This window comes from Paroedura picta, chromosome 9 (assembly GCF_049243985.1).
Source record: "Paroedura picta isolate Pp20150507F chromosome 9, Ppicta_v3.0, whole genome shotgun sequence".
NCBI lineage: Eukaryota > Metazoa > Chordata > Lepidosauria > Squamata > Gekkonidae > Paroedura > Paroedura picta.
In genome coordinates this window covers 66,249,051-66,267,219 of record NC_135377.1, presented here as the reverse complement: position 1 = coordinate 66,267,219, position 18,169 = coordinate 66,249,051, and positions in this window count along the sequence as shown.

The following is an 18,169-nucleotide window of genomic DNA, read 5'->3' as shown; positions in this document are numbered from 1 at the left end:
AAAACTGTGTCTTATCTTTCGGCTGTACAAAAGACTTGTCCTAGAAGTTTCAAAAACAACAATACATCTTGTGGTCAACAAATAATTTGTCTCTCTTTCAGACAGCAGATCCTGAATGAATATCCATTTCTCTTCCTAATAAAGCTATTTTATTCTTTTAAGCAGACAGTGCTACACTCCTCCTCTGCATATTTACTCTGCTACCATGCTGACGTAGCAGAGGAAGGATTATGTCAGACTCCCCACCTACCCTGCAGACTGGATGCTACTCTTTTTTACATGAGAGGAAGCAGCAGAAAATAGCCCAGCTGCTTGCTTGTTGCTTCTCTACAATTCTCTTTTCTGCTTCCTCCACACAGTTGTGACCCTGGCTCTGCCAACAGCTAACACGTGGGCAGATAACATTAAAGTAAACTTCAGTGAGTGGCATTTCCACCCACCATAGCATTCATTTTTCCTCCTTTCAAACTGTTTTCAAGTTTCTTCTACATCTGGATCTTTTCTCACTCTCCAAGCAGTGAGGCCACTGTCAAAGTGAGGGGTCTGTTGCACATCTGCTTGAGTTAGTGTTCTGTGCCCTTCTAGGTATTCCTCTCGCTTGAACTCTCTGCGATGAGAAGCCAGAGACACCTGATCCATGGGATGCTTCAGGCTTAGTACTCCAGTTGCGTGCCAGCAGATACGCACTGCTCCGCTTAAACACAAGGTGCTCCTGCAGTTATTGTACAGGCATCTTCCTTTTCCTTTATACAGTAATCACTATCATTTACTCTTTGTACGAGTGAACAGGTTCCTGCCTGCAGGCTCTCCATCTAAATCCAGATTTTGAATTGGAACAAATGTCAGTGTCAACCTCGGTCCTGGAGCAGGTTACGTAATGGCAGGCGAGATGAGTCGCAAAGGTGTGTGCCGATCTGGAGCGCAACCAACAAAAAGTGTTACATAATTTATAGATGGCCCTGTCAAGGCGTTACGGCTGTCGATGTTTTTGGTGGAAGAGAACCAGCATTATCTTACCGCTGCTCCTAGACCTTAGGGCATACACTTTTTCTTTCTTTATGTCGGCGCATGATATCTTTTGCCAATTTACTTCCAGGAAGCCTGTGAGTGTAAATGACACCTGGCTGCATGCATGAGTGTCAGATCGCTAGTTCTCTTAGAATGTTTACGCACTGGAAGTTTCATGCTGGGCTGCAGGCTGGAGCTTTAGACGTGGCAGGTTGCCCCACCGCTTCATGCACCCACATGGGTGAGCATTTGGCCCGGTGTGCCTCATCTGCCTCTGATTTGTGCTCCAGCACAGGAACTGGGGCAGTGAAGTTCCCAGTGTGTAGATGGTGTTAGAAGGCTATGTCAGATTGTGCTTCAAAGGCATAGCTCAAAATCCTTGGAGACACGTGGCTGCCACTGAAATGAGCCCACATCGTGTCATGAAGCTGGCAACCCTAATGTCACCTCACAGTGCCGGTTTGCAAGTACTAGACTTCACCAGGAAAGAAAAAAACAAGGAAAGAAACACAGAGCTGCTTGTTTGGGCCACAGCCGGGGGTCTCCTACTAAGGTCTGGCCTCCAGGGCCTAATCAGGAAAAAAAAATGCTTTGACAACAAAACACTAATTAATAACACTGAATGTCTTGACTCTCCCTGCCAATGACGCACAAGTTCAAGAAATGAGGCAACCAGAAATGAAACCCCCATGTGAAGAAGCAGCTGAAAGAGGCAAGGAATTATACTCCGACATCAGTTTAAAAGCCCACAGAGACAAATGCGGCACTGGAGTGCCGAAGGACACTACCACAAGGCTTCATGCAGAGGACAACCGGGTTTTAGTGTCTGAAATCCAGCCAGTGCACCAGGTGAGCAGTGCTGAAGCGCCACCTACTGAAGCGTGGCTTCAATGCCCCCACTCCTCCACCAACAAGCTCTCTGAAAATCAGCTGTATCACCACCTCAGTTTTCTTAAGCTAGAAGGGACAATGCACATGAATGGTTGTGTGGAAAACCAGGGATTCCTGTCTCCTTGCTTGCATAGAGAGGAGGCTAACATTATTGTGGAGATATACTGGTGGATATATTAAAATGCCCCCCACCAAAAAAAAAAAGAAACAAATTTGGAGGATGGAGCAGGGACAACATAACCTTTACAGGAGAGACATAGCTGCATTGTGAGGTGAAGGGGGGAGGGGGAGGATAAACCAGCCCTAATTCTAATTGCTTCCATTTGCCCTCTGTCTTGATTTAGAATAAAATAGCTCTAAGTGAATGTGTCCTGACCACAGGAAGGAACAACTTTAAACATTTTAATTATAGAGAGAGTAAAACAAAGCAAAAGCAAAACAATGAGGAAAAAAAACCATGAAGAAAGAAAAGCTAATTGATGGAACATTAACGTAAGAATTTAATGTAACCAATCTGGTTTGTCAAAGGAAAAGGGGGGAACCGGCTCTTCCCCCCCCCAACACACACACAGAAGAATGAAACACAAACCCATGCTAATCACAGCACACCAACTGCACAGCCGTCTAAAGCCGATTTATTATAGCTGCTATGAAAGAATGCGCTCTGACCAATAATTCCGAGAAAATACAAGCTTTGTGTTTCTGCGTTTTTACGAAGCCCCCCAAACCAACAAAGAATGTAAAGGGGAGGGGGAGCATTTAGTATCAAGCTGTTAAATATTTTTCACCCACCTACCTCCTGCCCCAAACCAAGTCACATGAGAACGAAGGAGCGTTGTGTGTTATAAATGCCATTTTTGAACTATCTATATTTGCTTCGGGCTCCGACCTGACATCAAAGGGCCACATTTGTGCAATGTGACCTCCATGTGTGCATTCCCAATTTTCCACGGAAGCTTTCAGCATGCAAAGTCATGAACCACTCACTGCCCATGTGGGTAACACAACGGAATCCTGCAAACGGCACCGTCCTGCCAATAAACAGTGCGGGATCATCTCCAAGACCTATCCGAGAAGAAGAGTCTAATAAAATGACACAAATGTAGGACCAAAGGTTTCCATATTTAACAAGACGCGGAAGACTTGCCTTGCAAACTGACTCACCCTGCTTTGCTTAAACGGTGCTTTTGTTTGATGGCTTTCTGTTGCATGTTTCAACTTGAACGTGGCTCTCGGGTTTACAAAGTTAGCGCACCTCGGGTGAGCCTTCCTGGGAGTTCCGACGGAATGCCACTGAGGACGGTGCCTTTTCTTTGTTTTGCATGAATAATCTGAATGTGTTTCAATGTCACATGTGCTGAATCAGTATCCCTGAGGAGAACCAAAGACATGCGGGTTCATGCAGGTGCAGATGGCAGACAATGGACTAATGTCTTTGGTGGGCGAATGGTAGTTGTGTGGTCTGAAAGGGCATCTGTTGCACACACAAAAACCATGTTAGGCAGGGTCTCTTTATTGAAGTATGTCCCATGCAGCCCTCCAGGTTAATGATGGGACAAAAAACAACAACACTGTTAATCATGGAGGAGCAATATCGAATAGCCTGCTCCGCCCTGAATACTCTGAACAGATAGGATGATCTTCGGAGTGCTACAATTTTTGTTCAAAGAGGCTGTATTTGCATCAAGACTCAAGATTGGTCATGTCAACCCACCCTCCCCTTCCAAAATGGCTAATGGAGGGGATGAAAAGGGGAGAGGCCCCTTTCATAAAAATGAAGTGTCATCAAGTCACCATCAACTTCTGACAACCCCAGAAGGGGGATGTCAAGACAAGAAATTCAGCAGTTTTGCCACAGCCTTCCTCTGCAGAGTCTTTCTTGTTGTTCTCCCATCCAAGGGCCAACCTGCTCCGTTCCCAAGTTCCATCAAGATCAGGCTCTTCTGAGCCATTCAGCTCTCCAACTGGGAAAAGGAGGAGCTGGTTCGAGCACATTACACCCATTTTGGTATACTGGCTTTCACTTCGTTTTCCAGGCCGATCTAAATCAATGCTTTGACCTTTAATTCTGTAAATAGTTTGGCTCTAGAGTACCTCAAGTGCCATCTTGTCCTACATGACCATACATGTACATGGAAGTAATCTAAAAAGGTCCTATTCTGTCACTCTGAGTTAGGAGATTCCTGGACTTTTGGTGGATGATGCCTGGGGAGGGCAGCATCAGGGGGAAAGAGAGAGCTCGGTGGGATATAATACCATAGACTCTATCTCCATAGTAGCCATTTTCTCCATGGGAACAGATCTCTATCATCTGGCATTCAGTTGTAAGTAGGGTTGCCAAGGACCAGTAGGCCAGGGGTAGTCAACCTGTGGTCCTCCAGATGTCAATGTACTACAATTCCCATGAGCCCCTGCCAGCATTTGCTGGCAGGGGCTCATGGGATTTGTAGTCCATGGACATCTGGAGGATCACAGGTTGACTACCCCTGCCGTTGGCTATTCGTGGGTAATGGGCATAGGGTTCCCAGAAAATACTGGAGAGTCAGGGATGGAACCTGAAGGCCAGAGATCTCAGTGGGATACAAGATCCCACAAGATCCACCTTCCAAAGCATCCACTTTCTCCCAAGTTAACTGTTCTGTGGGATCCCCAGGGCCCACCCGGAAGCTTTCATCCTTAGCAGTAATCACGGGAGATCTCCAGGCCCTACCCTATGCATCAGCCATGAGAAGTCCATTGAAATTTCAAAGCAAAGCAATTATTTCCTCTCGCCCAATCAATGACTAGTTCTCAGGCAGAAACCAAAAAAACAAAAAATGTGAGCAAGCCAGATGTGGCTCAAAGGCCCAAGATGGATCATCTTTCCTTTGAATGGCAACTGTAGCAAGGTTCTAGTTATTAGCAGTTACACAAACACTTGTTTCTCCCCCCCTCCAAAAAAAGACATCACAATATATGTATTTATAGAGCAGGCTTGCTCGTATATATTATGCAGAGATAAGGTCTCAAGCACCATTTATCCTGTCAGACTTCAAACGGGCCTTCCAAGCCCAAACCTGTCTTAAGAGGGTGCAACTTCAATGAAGCCAATAGACTGGCTCCTGCAGGCAGTTGCTCTTAAATCAAAAGTGCCTTGTCTTGTAGCTGTCATAGGTCTACCTTTGTGATCAGACTCCCTTGAAGTCCCACATGCAGAGAGCATAGAGACCTTGGCAGAGGTGGCAGAGGAAATGGGGCCCACTGTCACAAACCTCCCCACTCAGGCACCCTTCTATGCCACTTGTCCATGTGCCTTTCCCTGCCCATTGGCTTGCAAGTGTTCCACCACCCATGCTCCCAGCATGGATGAGGAAGTGCACACAGATGTTGCACAGTGACAGTTCTCTTTAGTCACCAAAGCCACTGAGCAGCACAGCCAGGGCTGGTGGGAAAAGGGTGGGAATGTGGGGCAGGGGGCAAGAAGGCTTGTGAGCAGGGCAAGGATTCATAGTCTGGGTGGATGGTTGGGAAGGGAGGCAAGAAATCTTCAAGGCTCTCTCATCCAAAGGAAACTGACCTGTAGCACCACCTGGGGGTGGGAGCATATGTTGTTGTTGTTGTTATGTGCGAAGTCGTGTCCGACCCATCGCGACCCCATGGACAATGATCCTCCAGGCCTTCCTGTCCTGGGAGCATATGACAATGTTATATTTTATAAATGAAGGGAAATCTATTTTGAAGTGCATTGAAAGTGCATTATCCAATGTGTGCAGAATGAGCTATGTTGGGAGAGCATGGGCTATGTCAAGGGTGTCCAAACTATAGCGCTCCAGATAACCATGGACTACAATTACCATGAGCCCCTGACAGATTAGTGCTGGCAGGGACTCATGGTAACTGTAGTCTATGGGCATCTGGAGAGCAAGTTTGGCCACCCCTGGACCGTTTATGCACTGGGAACTTCACTGCCCTAGCTCCTGTGCACGAGCACAAATTGGGGGCGAATGAGGCACACCAGGCCAAATGCTCCCCCATGTGGATGCAGGAAGAGATGGGGCAACCTGCCACAACTAAAACTCCAGCTTGCAGCCCGGCATGAAAACTCCAGTGCATAAACGGTCCTGGACTATGCAACACGTTAAAGACCAACACAATTTCCCAGAGTATTAAGATTTTGTGAGGCAAAGGTCTCGCTCACAAAAGTTCATGCCCTGTTGTTGGTCTTGAACATGCTCCTGGACTTGAATTTAGCTCGACTGCTGCAGACTAGCACAGCGACCCACCTGAAACTGGCTTAACAGAGGTGGTTGGGCTTGTGAAATAAGAAGTACACATTCAGCCCAGCTACAGAAATACACTGCTCTGAAATAATGACCTTTTTTCTGCATATATTAATAAGGGATTACAAACAGCCAGAAACTACTAAAAGAAAGCGGGGTACAATCTAGGTTAGCATATTTAAGTCCCACCAGAGTCAATGGCTGAGTTCAGCACCACACTCTTAGCTTATACACCTGTTTGGTTTTATGAAGGAAATATACAAACACGTAAACACAGAGAGAAAGCATGCTATGAATTTTCTGGAAGCACTCCTTTGATGAAGGTCAAAAGGGGAGTTTTGAATCCCAAAGCGCTAATGGATCATCCTAGCTAAAATGCGTCTATTTCAGTGCTTATAAGCCCGCACTGCTCTTATTAACCTTGCTTTCTTTTCAATTTCCTAATAAAAATACTTTAATTTGTGTATGTTGCTGGAAGATCAGGATGTAATGAGGACCTGCCACAAACGGTTCTAATTTAATGCTTTTTCTGGAGTTCATTTATGAAAATCTGGAAGGATTTTGTGTGTAATGTGGCTTTGTCAGAGCGAATAAAGGTACATCTTAAATGAAATTTGGCATTTAACATCACCCCGGCTTGCTTGAATGGCATGATTTACAGTAAGTGGATAAAGGCTCCAAAGTATTCTCTGCAGCAGTTGAGCTTCCTCTATAAAAATCTATCGATGAAACTAATTTATCGAAACAAAACCTTGATTATACTAGATCTTAGGAAGGGAGCTCAGTGAAAGTCAGTGGTGATAGATGAGGTTAAAAACAATGTCTTTGAGACCTCCAAAAATGGGGGGACCTCCATGCAAGCAACCAACTACGACCTTAGAGTGTTACACATTCTCAGATTAGTTAAATTCTATGATGATGGAAAGTATGTGCGTGTGTGTAACCCTCATGTGACTGGCAGGGCTAGAAGACCAGACATCATTTAGATCTGTCCATAAAAGATAAATTGTGCCTCGGTAGCCTGATTCAGATTGGGAGCCATATGGGGGGTGGAAAAGTAAATTTAACCTTTTCACACCTATTTCGTTTTGCTAATCAAAAGCTGGTTTTGAAATGCTATTATTAGCATTTTAAAACGGGGGTGAAGACCCATTATTTTAAAACCTGGTTATTTATTTCAACTATCATTTTCCCTCTTTAAAACATGAATAGCAGCATGGTGGCAGTTTCAGTTAGTGATACAGAGCCACGCTGGAGAATTCAACCTTCCCTGTCTAACCCTGACCCAAACTGGAGGTGTGTATTCATACACAATTTGCAGGATGGATGGATGGAGATCCATGATCTTTATTACATCTGTGTGTGCTGTAAGTTAGCCACCAACATCACCAATGCTCGGCAATGATAAACAGAACTAAAGCTAGAAAATTCAGGTGTCTAGTCACAGGGCACCTAGATGTTTATCTATGCTGGCACATCACATAGCACTAGAATATTGTTGAGCTCTACCACTTTTGAAGCAAGGTGGTGTGGGTCTTTTCCATTCAAATGCCACCTGGCTTCCAAGGGGAAACAGACATTCATCTCATTTTTGTAGGGGTCCCAGTCCCCAGGTGGGACCTGGGAATCCCCTTAAAGCTCATTTCCAGGTGACAGAGATCAGTTTCCCTGGAGAAAATGGCTGCTTCCAAGGTGGACTCCATAGCATGATACTCCAATGAGGTCCCTCCCCACTCACTCCCAGTTCTGCCACTAAAGTCTTCAGGTATTTCCCAACCCAGGGCTGAAAATGCTACATCCTTGTGGTTCTTCCATCTAAACATTACTGGAGTTGTGTGGAATAGCACTTGGAGAAAGTGATTTCCATGTTGCCACTCTAATATTTGCTAGTCCCCCATCAAAGTCAGTCTGCCATGAACTTGCACAGAGTCAAAAGTATATTCAAAAAATACTTTCAACTAAGACTTGTAGGATAAAAAAAAAAACCCTACTCTCTCTGCATCTACTTGGCCTCCAAGTTAGAAGTTTGCTTCCTCATTCTCATCTGAATGAGGAAGTAATATTTCTGAATATTTCTGCTGACTGAGGAGTTTAGTCATTTACATTTGACACTGGTCATTTCAAGTCAGTATTGCCTACTCAGAATGGCACTGGTTCTCCAATAACTCAAGTAGAGCTGTTTTCTTTCATCTCTTCTAGGGTTTCCCAGGTCATTGGCACTGCTGGCAGAGTATGTGGAGCGCTTCCCCGGAGCAATGCAACATGCTGATATCACATGAAAGAGATATTGGCGGTGACACTCTACTTGGGGGCAAAACTCTATGGTAGAATATGCTTCTAACCATAGAGTTTTGCCCCCAAACCAGGGTGCCATCCCACTCTCCCAATGACCCTAATGTGCTGATGTAACCCGGAAGTGACATCAACATTAAATAATAATAATAATAACAACAACAACAACAACAACATGCCACATTACAATGTGGCATTCTTCCAGTTTGGGGTAAATTGAGGGGAAAGGTATTTCCAGAAAATGGGTGACCCCCCCCCCTACCCAGACCAGCAATCCTGGCAACTCTAATCTGTACTCTGATCCTTGTTAATTGGAGATTGAGGGAACTAAACCCAGGAGTTTTGGAATGCCAATTTGATGATGTGCCACTCAGCCATACAACACCTCCTTCAAATTAGACACTGGAATCTTGCCCTGTCCTTAATCTCTTTAGTGCAGGCAAATAAAGCAACCAGGGCCTTGTATCCAAGATGGGATACACAAGCTCTTCCTGTTCCAAGATACATGGAACGGAGACACCTCATTTCCAGCCAGCGAAAGAAGATGACAAAATAGGAGACCTTGATGAGTGAGCAGGCAAGGAGGGAACATAATAGCATTTCAACATTTGATTTGTTGATTTTCTCTATAAACAACTGATATGACATTGCACTGTGAGCTTCTGCATGCTATTCCTTTTGTCGTCTGCCCTAAAGATAGGCTTGAGAGAGCTGGGTGTGTGTAGTTTTGAGAGGAGGAGGGCAAGAGGTTCTGGTGATGCATGCTTCAAAGGGAGACAATATTTCACTTCAACACTTTATCCGTGAAAATTATTTTCTTTATCAATTCTCACAGGCTGCTTTTCTGAGATCAAAAAAAGTGTACTGTAGATATGTTTACAAGCCACCTAGAATCCAGTATCAGTGCCACTCGGTAGATTCCAGAGAGCTGATTTAGAGAACTAGTTCTTGAATCTCTGACTTTCCACAAAAGTATCATAATTCTGTCAACTTATGCCTTTACTTGTTCTTGTCTCCTGGTATTGTTAGCTCGATTCTCTCATATCAACATCAACCTCTGGCGCATGTGTTTGAAATTATTCTTATATCTCTACATCATTTTTAATATATGGATTAGCTTTTCCCTCTTCTCTGAGCACCACATTAATAATGGTGTAAAGGTGAATAGCACTATTTCCATAGATTGACCTTCTCTTTGGGTGCCCCGTTTTTGGTAGTTCTATTTCAGTTTAATGGCTGGATGAGGAGCCAGTGAGGAAACCATTCCAAGGCATAAATTATTCACAAAATGACAGGGGAGGTGATGAGTTCAGTTCCACAAATTTTAAAGTCAGTCAACAGTTAAAGCCATGATATTTGTGTGAAATTTCCAGTGGAATAGTGCTTTCACTGCCTGTACTTAATTTCAGTCTAATTCTGGGAGGTAATCCCAGAATTAGACTGAAATTAACTAAAGGAATTCAAAGCACTATTCTACAGGAAATTTTACAAAAATATTGTGGCTTTAGCTGTTGACTGATACACTGACTTTAGAATGCTAGTACAAAATGCTTGTACAAAAATGAGAAAACAAAAAAGACTTGAAGTGATTTTATTTTGTTCTTCATGTGATAGCAACACTGAGAGAGAGAGAGCACATAGCATAGCAAGCATAGCATAGCTAGAGTTCCCAGTGTTGGAATATGCACAATCTGTAGTGTGCATGACTCAAAAGACTATGAAGAATATCCTACAGGGGGCATCAGAAGAGATGTGGATTTAGCATAGTTGGTTGAGGAACTTCCTGATATTTTTCAAATCATTTCCTCCTATGTCCTGATTGGCTCATTTGGAGACTTCCTGCTGGTTTGAGTACACTTCCTCCCTGCTTGCCTCTAAACCAACATACAGAATGTTAGAGACAATTTAAAAATAATATATGCCCAGGCTAGACAGATCTTGTCAGATCTTGGATGTTAAGGAGAGTCAGTCTTGGCCAGGATTTGGATGGGAGACCTCCAAGAAACACCAGGGTTGAGACACAGAGTTAAGCAATGGAAAACCATCTCTGGATGTCTCTTGCCACAAGGGGTTGTGGTAAGTCAGCTGGGACTTGAAGGGGAAAAAAATAATTGAATCATACAGGCCATCTAGTCCAACTCTCTGCTCAATGCAAGATCAGCCTAAATCATCCATGATAAGTATCTGTCCAGCTGCTGCTTCAGGACTGCCAGTGAGGAGGAGCTCAGCTCCTCCTGAGGCAGCCAATTCCACTGCTGAACTACTCTGTGAATCCCCCCCCCCCGATATCTAACAGAAACCATTATCTGCCCTCCTACAAGTGACAGCCTTTCCAATACTTAAAAAGAGCAATCAGGTCCTCTCTCAACCTCCTCTTCTCCACGCTGAATATTTCCAAGACTCTCAGCCTTTCCTCAAACGGTTTGGTCCCCAGGCCCCAGATCATCCTCACTGGTGTCTGTAATTACTGTCTCAGGAAAAACTTTATTTTTTATTTTCCTGGGCTCCAAGATCACTGCAGATGAGGACTGCAACAAAGAAATTAAAAGACCCTTGCTCCTGGGGAGGAAAGTTATGGCAAATCTAGACAGCATCCTAAAAAGCAGAGACATCACCCTGCCAACAAAACTGTGTCTAGTCAAGGCTATGGTCTTCCCAGTTGCAATGTATGGCTGCGAAAGTTGGACCATAAGGAAGGCCGAGCGTCAAAGAATTGAGGCTTTTGAACTCTGGTGCTGGAGAAGACTCTTGCGAGTCCCTTGGACTGCGAGGCGAACAAACCGGTCAGTCCTAAAGGAGATCAGCCCTGACTGTTCCTTAGAAGGCCAGATCCTGAAGATGAAACTCCAATACTTTGGCCACCTCATGAGAAGGAAGGACTCCCTGGAGAAGAGCCTAATGCTGGGAGCAACTGAGGGCAAAAGAAGAAGGGGACAATAGAGAATGAGGTGGCTGGATGGAATCACTGAAGCAGTCGGTGCGAACATAAATCGACTCCTGGGAATGGTAGAGGACAGGAAGGCCTGGAGGATCATTGTCAATGGGGTCGCGATGGGCCGGACACGACTTCACACCTAACAACAACAACAACAAATTACCGTCCCAAAAGTAAATCCCTTTCCAGTGAAAACTCTCTCTCTGCCATCGTTCCTTGTTATGATGTGTTGTTTGTTTTCAGATAGTAAGTGGGAAGGCTCTTTTTGAAGTGACGGATGTTTTTCAATCAAAAGACATAAAAACTGTCACAGAACTGATGCAGGACCTACTTTCCAATGAACTGGAACAACAGGTCCTATGTAGACCAGTTTCAGATCTCTTATTATCATATCCTTTCTGGCAATGTTAGTTTTGTCCAACACTGTTTTCACCAACACAGCTATTGGATTCTACAATGTTAGATTACATATGGAAGACGACATCATCAAATGTTTTCCCATCATTTTTTTTAAAAACCCTCTTCCTTATGCATAGGAAATTAGATGTCAGGGTCAATGGCTCTAGCTTTGCCATTGCCATATTAGTTTTCTATGTGTAGTGATATTCTATTCAGTGTTTCAATATTTGCAGCAACCATTGCAATCTAGAAATGGTATAGTCCAAGTTTTGAACATGATTAACTTCGCTGTTCATGCAAAGTAAACCAGACCTCGCTCACACCTTGCTGAATTTTAATTAAGGCAATAATCATGATGCTTCCCACATTTTCTCCTTGTCCCAGATTTTTCTTTTCATGTTGTCAGCTAGCATGTGATTTAAAAGACATAAGACGAAGCATTATTAAGAAGAACAGTTAAGACATATTGCCAAGGGAAAATGCAATCTACAACATGGTAGATCCTTACTGAGTAGAAACAAACAAATGATTTCTATTTTGTTCCTCTTGATATCCATTTCAAATTTTTTGTCAACAGTTTCCGTTCTCTGCTCTCCAATACATGTTTTGCAGTTTTGCTTATATTATGTATGCATGTTTTATGGCTTTTCATACACCACTGATATGGTGCTAGTGAGAGAATGAGATGATGGATGGATGGATGGATAGATGGATAGATAGATAGATGGATGGATGGATGGATGGATGGATGGATGGATGGATGGATGGATGGATGGATGGATGGATGGATGGATGGATGGATGGATGGATGGATGGATGGATGGATGGATGGATGGATGGATGGATGGATGGATGGATGGATGGATGGATGGATGGATGGATGGATGGATGGATGGATGGATGGATGGATGGATGGATGGATGGATGGATGGATGGATGGATGGATGGATGGATGGATGGATGGATGGATGGATGGATGGATGGATGGATGGATGGATGGATGGATGGATGGATGGATAGATAGATAGATAGATAGATAGATAGATAGATAGATAGATAGATAGATAGATAGATAGATAGATAGATAGATAGATAGATAGATAGATAGATAGATAGATAGATAGATAGATAATTAGGAATGATGAGGGATGGGGAGGGCCTGAGAGGAAAATCAGTGCAGACTTTCCCTCCATGATGATGTGTTAGGAATCACTTAAACTCTATGGTGTATACCAGGGGTAGTCAACCTGTGGTCCTCCAGATGTTCATGGACTACAACTCCCATGAGCCCCTGCCAGCGTTTGCTGGCAGGAACTCATGGGAATTGTAGTCCATGAACATCTGGAGGACCACAGGTTGACTACCCCTGGTTTATACCATAGACATTTGTCCAGTTTCTAGAAGGACACAGCAGTCACTTTCAGGAAATGACATCCAAACATCAGTGGAAATGCCCTGCCCTGTTGTGCCCTAGCCTGGATAGCCCAGGGAAGCTCCATCCCATAAGATCTTGGAAGCTAAGCAGGGATGACCCTGGCTAGCATTTGAATGGGAGACATTTAAGGATTCGGATGAAGTTCTTCCAAAGAACACCAGAGGTTAAGGCAGCCAATGACAAACCACCTCCAAACATCCTTGCCTGACTGCCAGACAATCCTTGGATCTCCTGGCTACATGACACACACACCATATAATAAATAAAATCCCTCCATATTTTCCTTCCATTGCCCACCAAAATAAAGGCAGATATATGTACAATACTAATGTACTGATGCACGAAGGATGGAAAACGTGAGCGTTTTACAGAAAAATAGGCATGAAAAGACAGGAAACTGCTTCAAAATAAATCATGGTTTCCATTCACTCAAGAGAAAACTGAAACTGAAGATAATATCTGCCTCTCTTCAAAGACATGTGCTAAATACCGAAGCAAACAACTGGACAATATCCAAGGTGCCAACACTCTCTCCGATACTGGCACTACATTTTCAGCTATCTCTGAAGTCTCACAAAGTAACTGCTGCAGAGATCTGGAAACCTTAAGCTTGGGGTGATTCTGTTTCTTGTTGTAGCTGCAACATGGAAATATCCTATCAGGACATAGCTATTTTGAGGGAAGACAAGATCTTTGATTTCCTTGATCATAAAAAGAAAAAGGTTCACTTCCTAAACATGGCTGCTCCTGGTTAAGGCCAGAAGAATATCAAAGAGCTAAAAATAGCTTTATCTATATCAAAATATATTGAGTTATCCTGTACCAGCATTGGTTATTAAGACTGGATGGGAATCTTCTCAAATTACAATGTATTGCTTTATAGATTCTTTTTCAGCTCTGCTTTTATGCTAAGGCCTTAAACAGTGAAATATTAATTTGTTCATGCATTTGTCCTAATTAATCAAAGCTCTCTGAAAAGAGAAAATTACCAATGACAGCAGAAGAGATTAATAGAGGGGGATCCATGAATTTCCATAGCGGGTTCTAGATTGTTGGTCACAGGTTCTAGAATGTTGCGGCAGAAACTGGGCTGCTGTGAGCTCCTCAAACCTCCCTCTCTCAATCCAATTTAAATTAAAAATCATCTGACTTTCTTGACACAGTGGGCCTCTGAGGTGACCAAGGTCCGAGGAATTTTATCTCCAGTTTCTTAGAGACAGCCTGGTGCAGTCGTTAAGAGCAGCAGACTCTAATCTGGGTTTGATTCCCCACTCCTCTCCACTAGCAGCCAGCTGGGTGACCTTGGGCCAGTCACAGCTCTCAGCCCCTCCTACCTCACAGGTTGTCTGTTCTGGGGAGAGGAGGGAAAGGTGATTGTAAGCCACTGTGAGATTGTAAGCCACTTCAGAAGAATGAGGAAGCAGAGCTGCTACAGGCTATGGGCAGAGGCTCCTGTTTTGGGCACACCATTTTGTTTTTTAACTTCATTGGGAAGGAGATGGTATGGTAGGGGCTTTAAGTTTGCATGGTAATCTGTGATCTGCTCTGTTCTATCTTTCCCACTCTCTATGAGGAACAGTATACCTCAAAGGGGAAAAGGTATACCTCACTAGACATCACTGGAGCCCACTTTCCATGTTGCTCTACAGGCCTAGTTTCTTTCTCCACAATGGAAATGATAAGTGATTGACTGTTTGATTGATTGATTGATTGATTGATGATTGATTGGCCTGCTCCCAGATTAGTTCTGTGCCCACTTCTCTTAAGGGGCATGACACCATTTCCAGGGTTCCTCGAAGTCTGAAAAATATTTCGGGGCTTCTTCCATAGCCAAAAAGTTGAGAAAGGCTGCCCCAGTAGAATGAGGAACAAGCCATCTCCAAGACCACTAGAATACTGGGCAGCGGCAGGGGGTGGGGGGTTGGTATTCATTGCATCCTAATATACATTTGTCCCAGACTGAGTTTTGGAATGCCATGGTTTGCAGAGGTTGACTTCCAAAGAGTACAAGTTCTAAGGCAAATCAGAAAGGCCATCATTTCGGGAAAGTGATGGATTTCCTTTCAGCTTCCTCCCCACACCCACCCTCAGCCTGTGTCCATGTGCATACTGGAACACATGGTATAATTCCTGGAGAGGTCCAGCTCAGTAAATGCAATTCATGTCTGGGCACTTACTGGCTTCTGCACTTTGAAATGTAATTGAACAGGAACAAGTACAAGTACAATTGAATATGTGGGCTAGAGGCACAGTGCGGGAGCCTCGAAGAGGTCAGGCCAAAATGAATTTTTTAAAAGGGGCTATAAAATTGCATCTAAGATAGATGGGATGCAAAAGCAATATTTAAATGAAATTGTTATGGATATAAGTCACTTGCCAGGCATGCTAACCATTTTCCAGCATAAAATATGTTTTCACTTCATATATAAAACATTGTTATTATTCACATCTCGTGTCATATGAACATATTATAACTTAAATGTTTAATGTACGTATTAAAATGGAAAGTCATCATTAACACTGCTGATGAATCCCTGACGAGGAACCAGAGGATAAGATAATTATTTTATTTTATTGCAATCAGACTTTAAATTGGCAGCTTCAGGTGTGAACAGACAAAGATGTGGCTTGAAAAGTTCCAGGGTTGTGCTTCGATCCCCCCTCCCCGCCTTTCTTTCCCCCCCCCTCTCACTGACATCTGAGTGCCATTTGTTTTTGTTTTAAGTGACATTTCAAATATTTTACCATAAACATAAATCACATTTCTCTTTGAGAAGGCAGATGACAAACGAAATCTGAGGACTGACTCTTATATTCCCGTCTCCTACCAAAGGGATGAGCAGTTGCTTTATAGATTGTAGTTGAAGGATAAACAAAGAGAAGTGCTCAGCGAGTGGAGATGTGGCAGCTGAAACTGACATGCTGCCTCATCATTCATGAATGTCATCCCCAAAGTGTCCCTTCTCCTTAGATGTCAGTTATGTATCTCGTCTCACCAGCTCCACAGTGCAATGGCTCTATGTTACCTGAAGCATGATCCCCCTCCTTTCGAAAATATAATAGCAATCAATCTGAACCTTCAATTGGATTGCCTGTTTAAATGAATAAGGTTATTTTCCAATAAAGGTAGGAACAGGTCAAAAACGATGAGCTTGATGTATGCACACACACACACGCTGAAAGACATGGCACACTACAGAGTACCGTTGGCCAGTCATGGCCTGATGCAACCTGAGTCCCAGGAATCCATAACACAGCCCACTGTCCACGTATAGCAATCTAACAAGCAAGATTTTCCACATCCTCATTTTTTTCTCACTTATATGCTCCTATTTTTTATGTTTTTTTTTCCTGTTCTGTGCATGTTTGCTCCCTCTAGTGGTCAATTTGGTATTATATTGTTGTTTGTCAGACATATCTCCCTGCAGATTCAAATCTCAAAACTAAGGCCGTAAGCAACACATTGCACCATAATGGCATGTAACAAAGTCTCCGTGGGCCCTTTTCACTGCAAATCAACTAGCAACATCTTCCATAAAAGAGGTTAGACAAAAGGGAATTATTTAACCCTTCTATTCCCATTTATTCTTCTTTGCAACCTTTTTTTTCACAGGCTGCTATTACCCCAGTATATCTTTGTCTCACAATTCTGTTTGGTACCTGCAGGGATGCTGATGAGAAATTTGTGGAGAAAACTATTCTAATTCTACTTCTTCTCTAAGACAAACTATTCCTTCCCTGACAAGGTTGGCTAGCAACCAGTGGGAGGGTTTGGCGGGACAGGATCCTGGGAGAAATTTTTAAAAAGGAAATCAGGGCCTTTTCTACTTACAAGAAGTTTCTTGTGATTCCTAGAGCTACCTGGAAGTGAAAATAATAGCACTAGAAATAACTAAAAACTCCATGGTCATCTTACCGCAGAGTTTCTGGTAATCGCTAGAGCTTCCATTGAAACTTCAGGGTAGTTCTAGGAATTGCCAGGAACTCTATAGTCAGAAGTACCTGTCAGGAGATGAGGCAGTACTTTGCTTTTTATATTTTCTCTCCAAGATTATCCTCCCCCCCCCCCCGGGTCTTCTTTCCACCTGCTGATCAGGTAAGCGTTGGTGGGCAAGGACAACCATTACCTGGAGCTTGAGGAACAGGGCTTAAAACCTTCTTCCCACATTCTGTGATCCCAGTCCAAACAGGTCCCTACTCACCTGGGACTCAAACGCATATGTTTCTCCAACAGGGCAAAGAAAAACCGCTTCCTTGTACCGGTTCAGGTCAGGAAAATGTCATGGGAGATGGTGTAAGCCTCATTTTCCCATGGGCCTCTTGGACAGAGTTTATATACGCAAGAGAACATACTTTGTAGAGAAATAGAACCCCACTGTTCTGTTTTGCACTTCATTCTGTCTGTTCAGGAGACAAGCAGGGAGAAAGTGGACTCAAAGGACTAGGAAGTCTCCAATTCAGCCAATCAGGAGACAGAAGGAGATTATTTGAAAAATACCAGTTCCTAATTTTAAAATGTTAACTACATATCTCCTCCGATTCCCCCTGTAGGATATTCTTTATATGCCATTGAATCATACATACAGATCTTGTATATGCCAATATTGCAATAAATAACTGGTCCCCACATTAAAATCAGAGTCCAGCAGCACCTTTAAGACCAACAAAGATTTAATCAAGGCGTGAGCTTTTGAGTGCAAGCACCCTTAGTTCTTACCACAGATTTCTGCTTTACAGACCCTGGAGATGGACCCACAAAAACAGAGTTTCACTTAGCCATCAGTCATGTCAAGTGAGATCCAAAGAGTGGTTCTGAAAGAAAAGAGGATGCTAACCATCAAAACTGTGGGCCATTTCGCACGGCTTCAAAATAGCACAATGGTTGCTAATTGGAAACGCTACTAATTTGCCATAACCCACGACGTCGTAGACAATCTGCAACAATCCTGA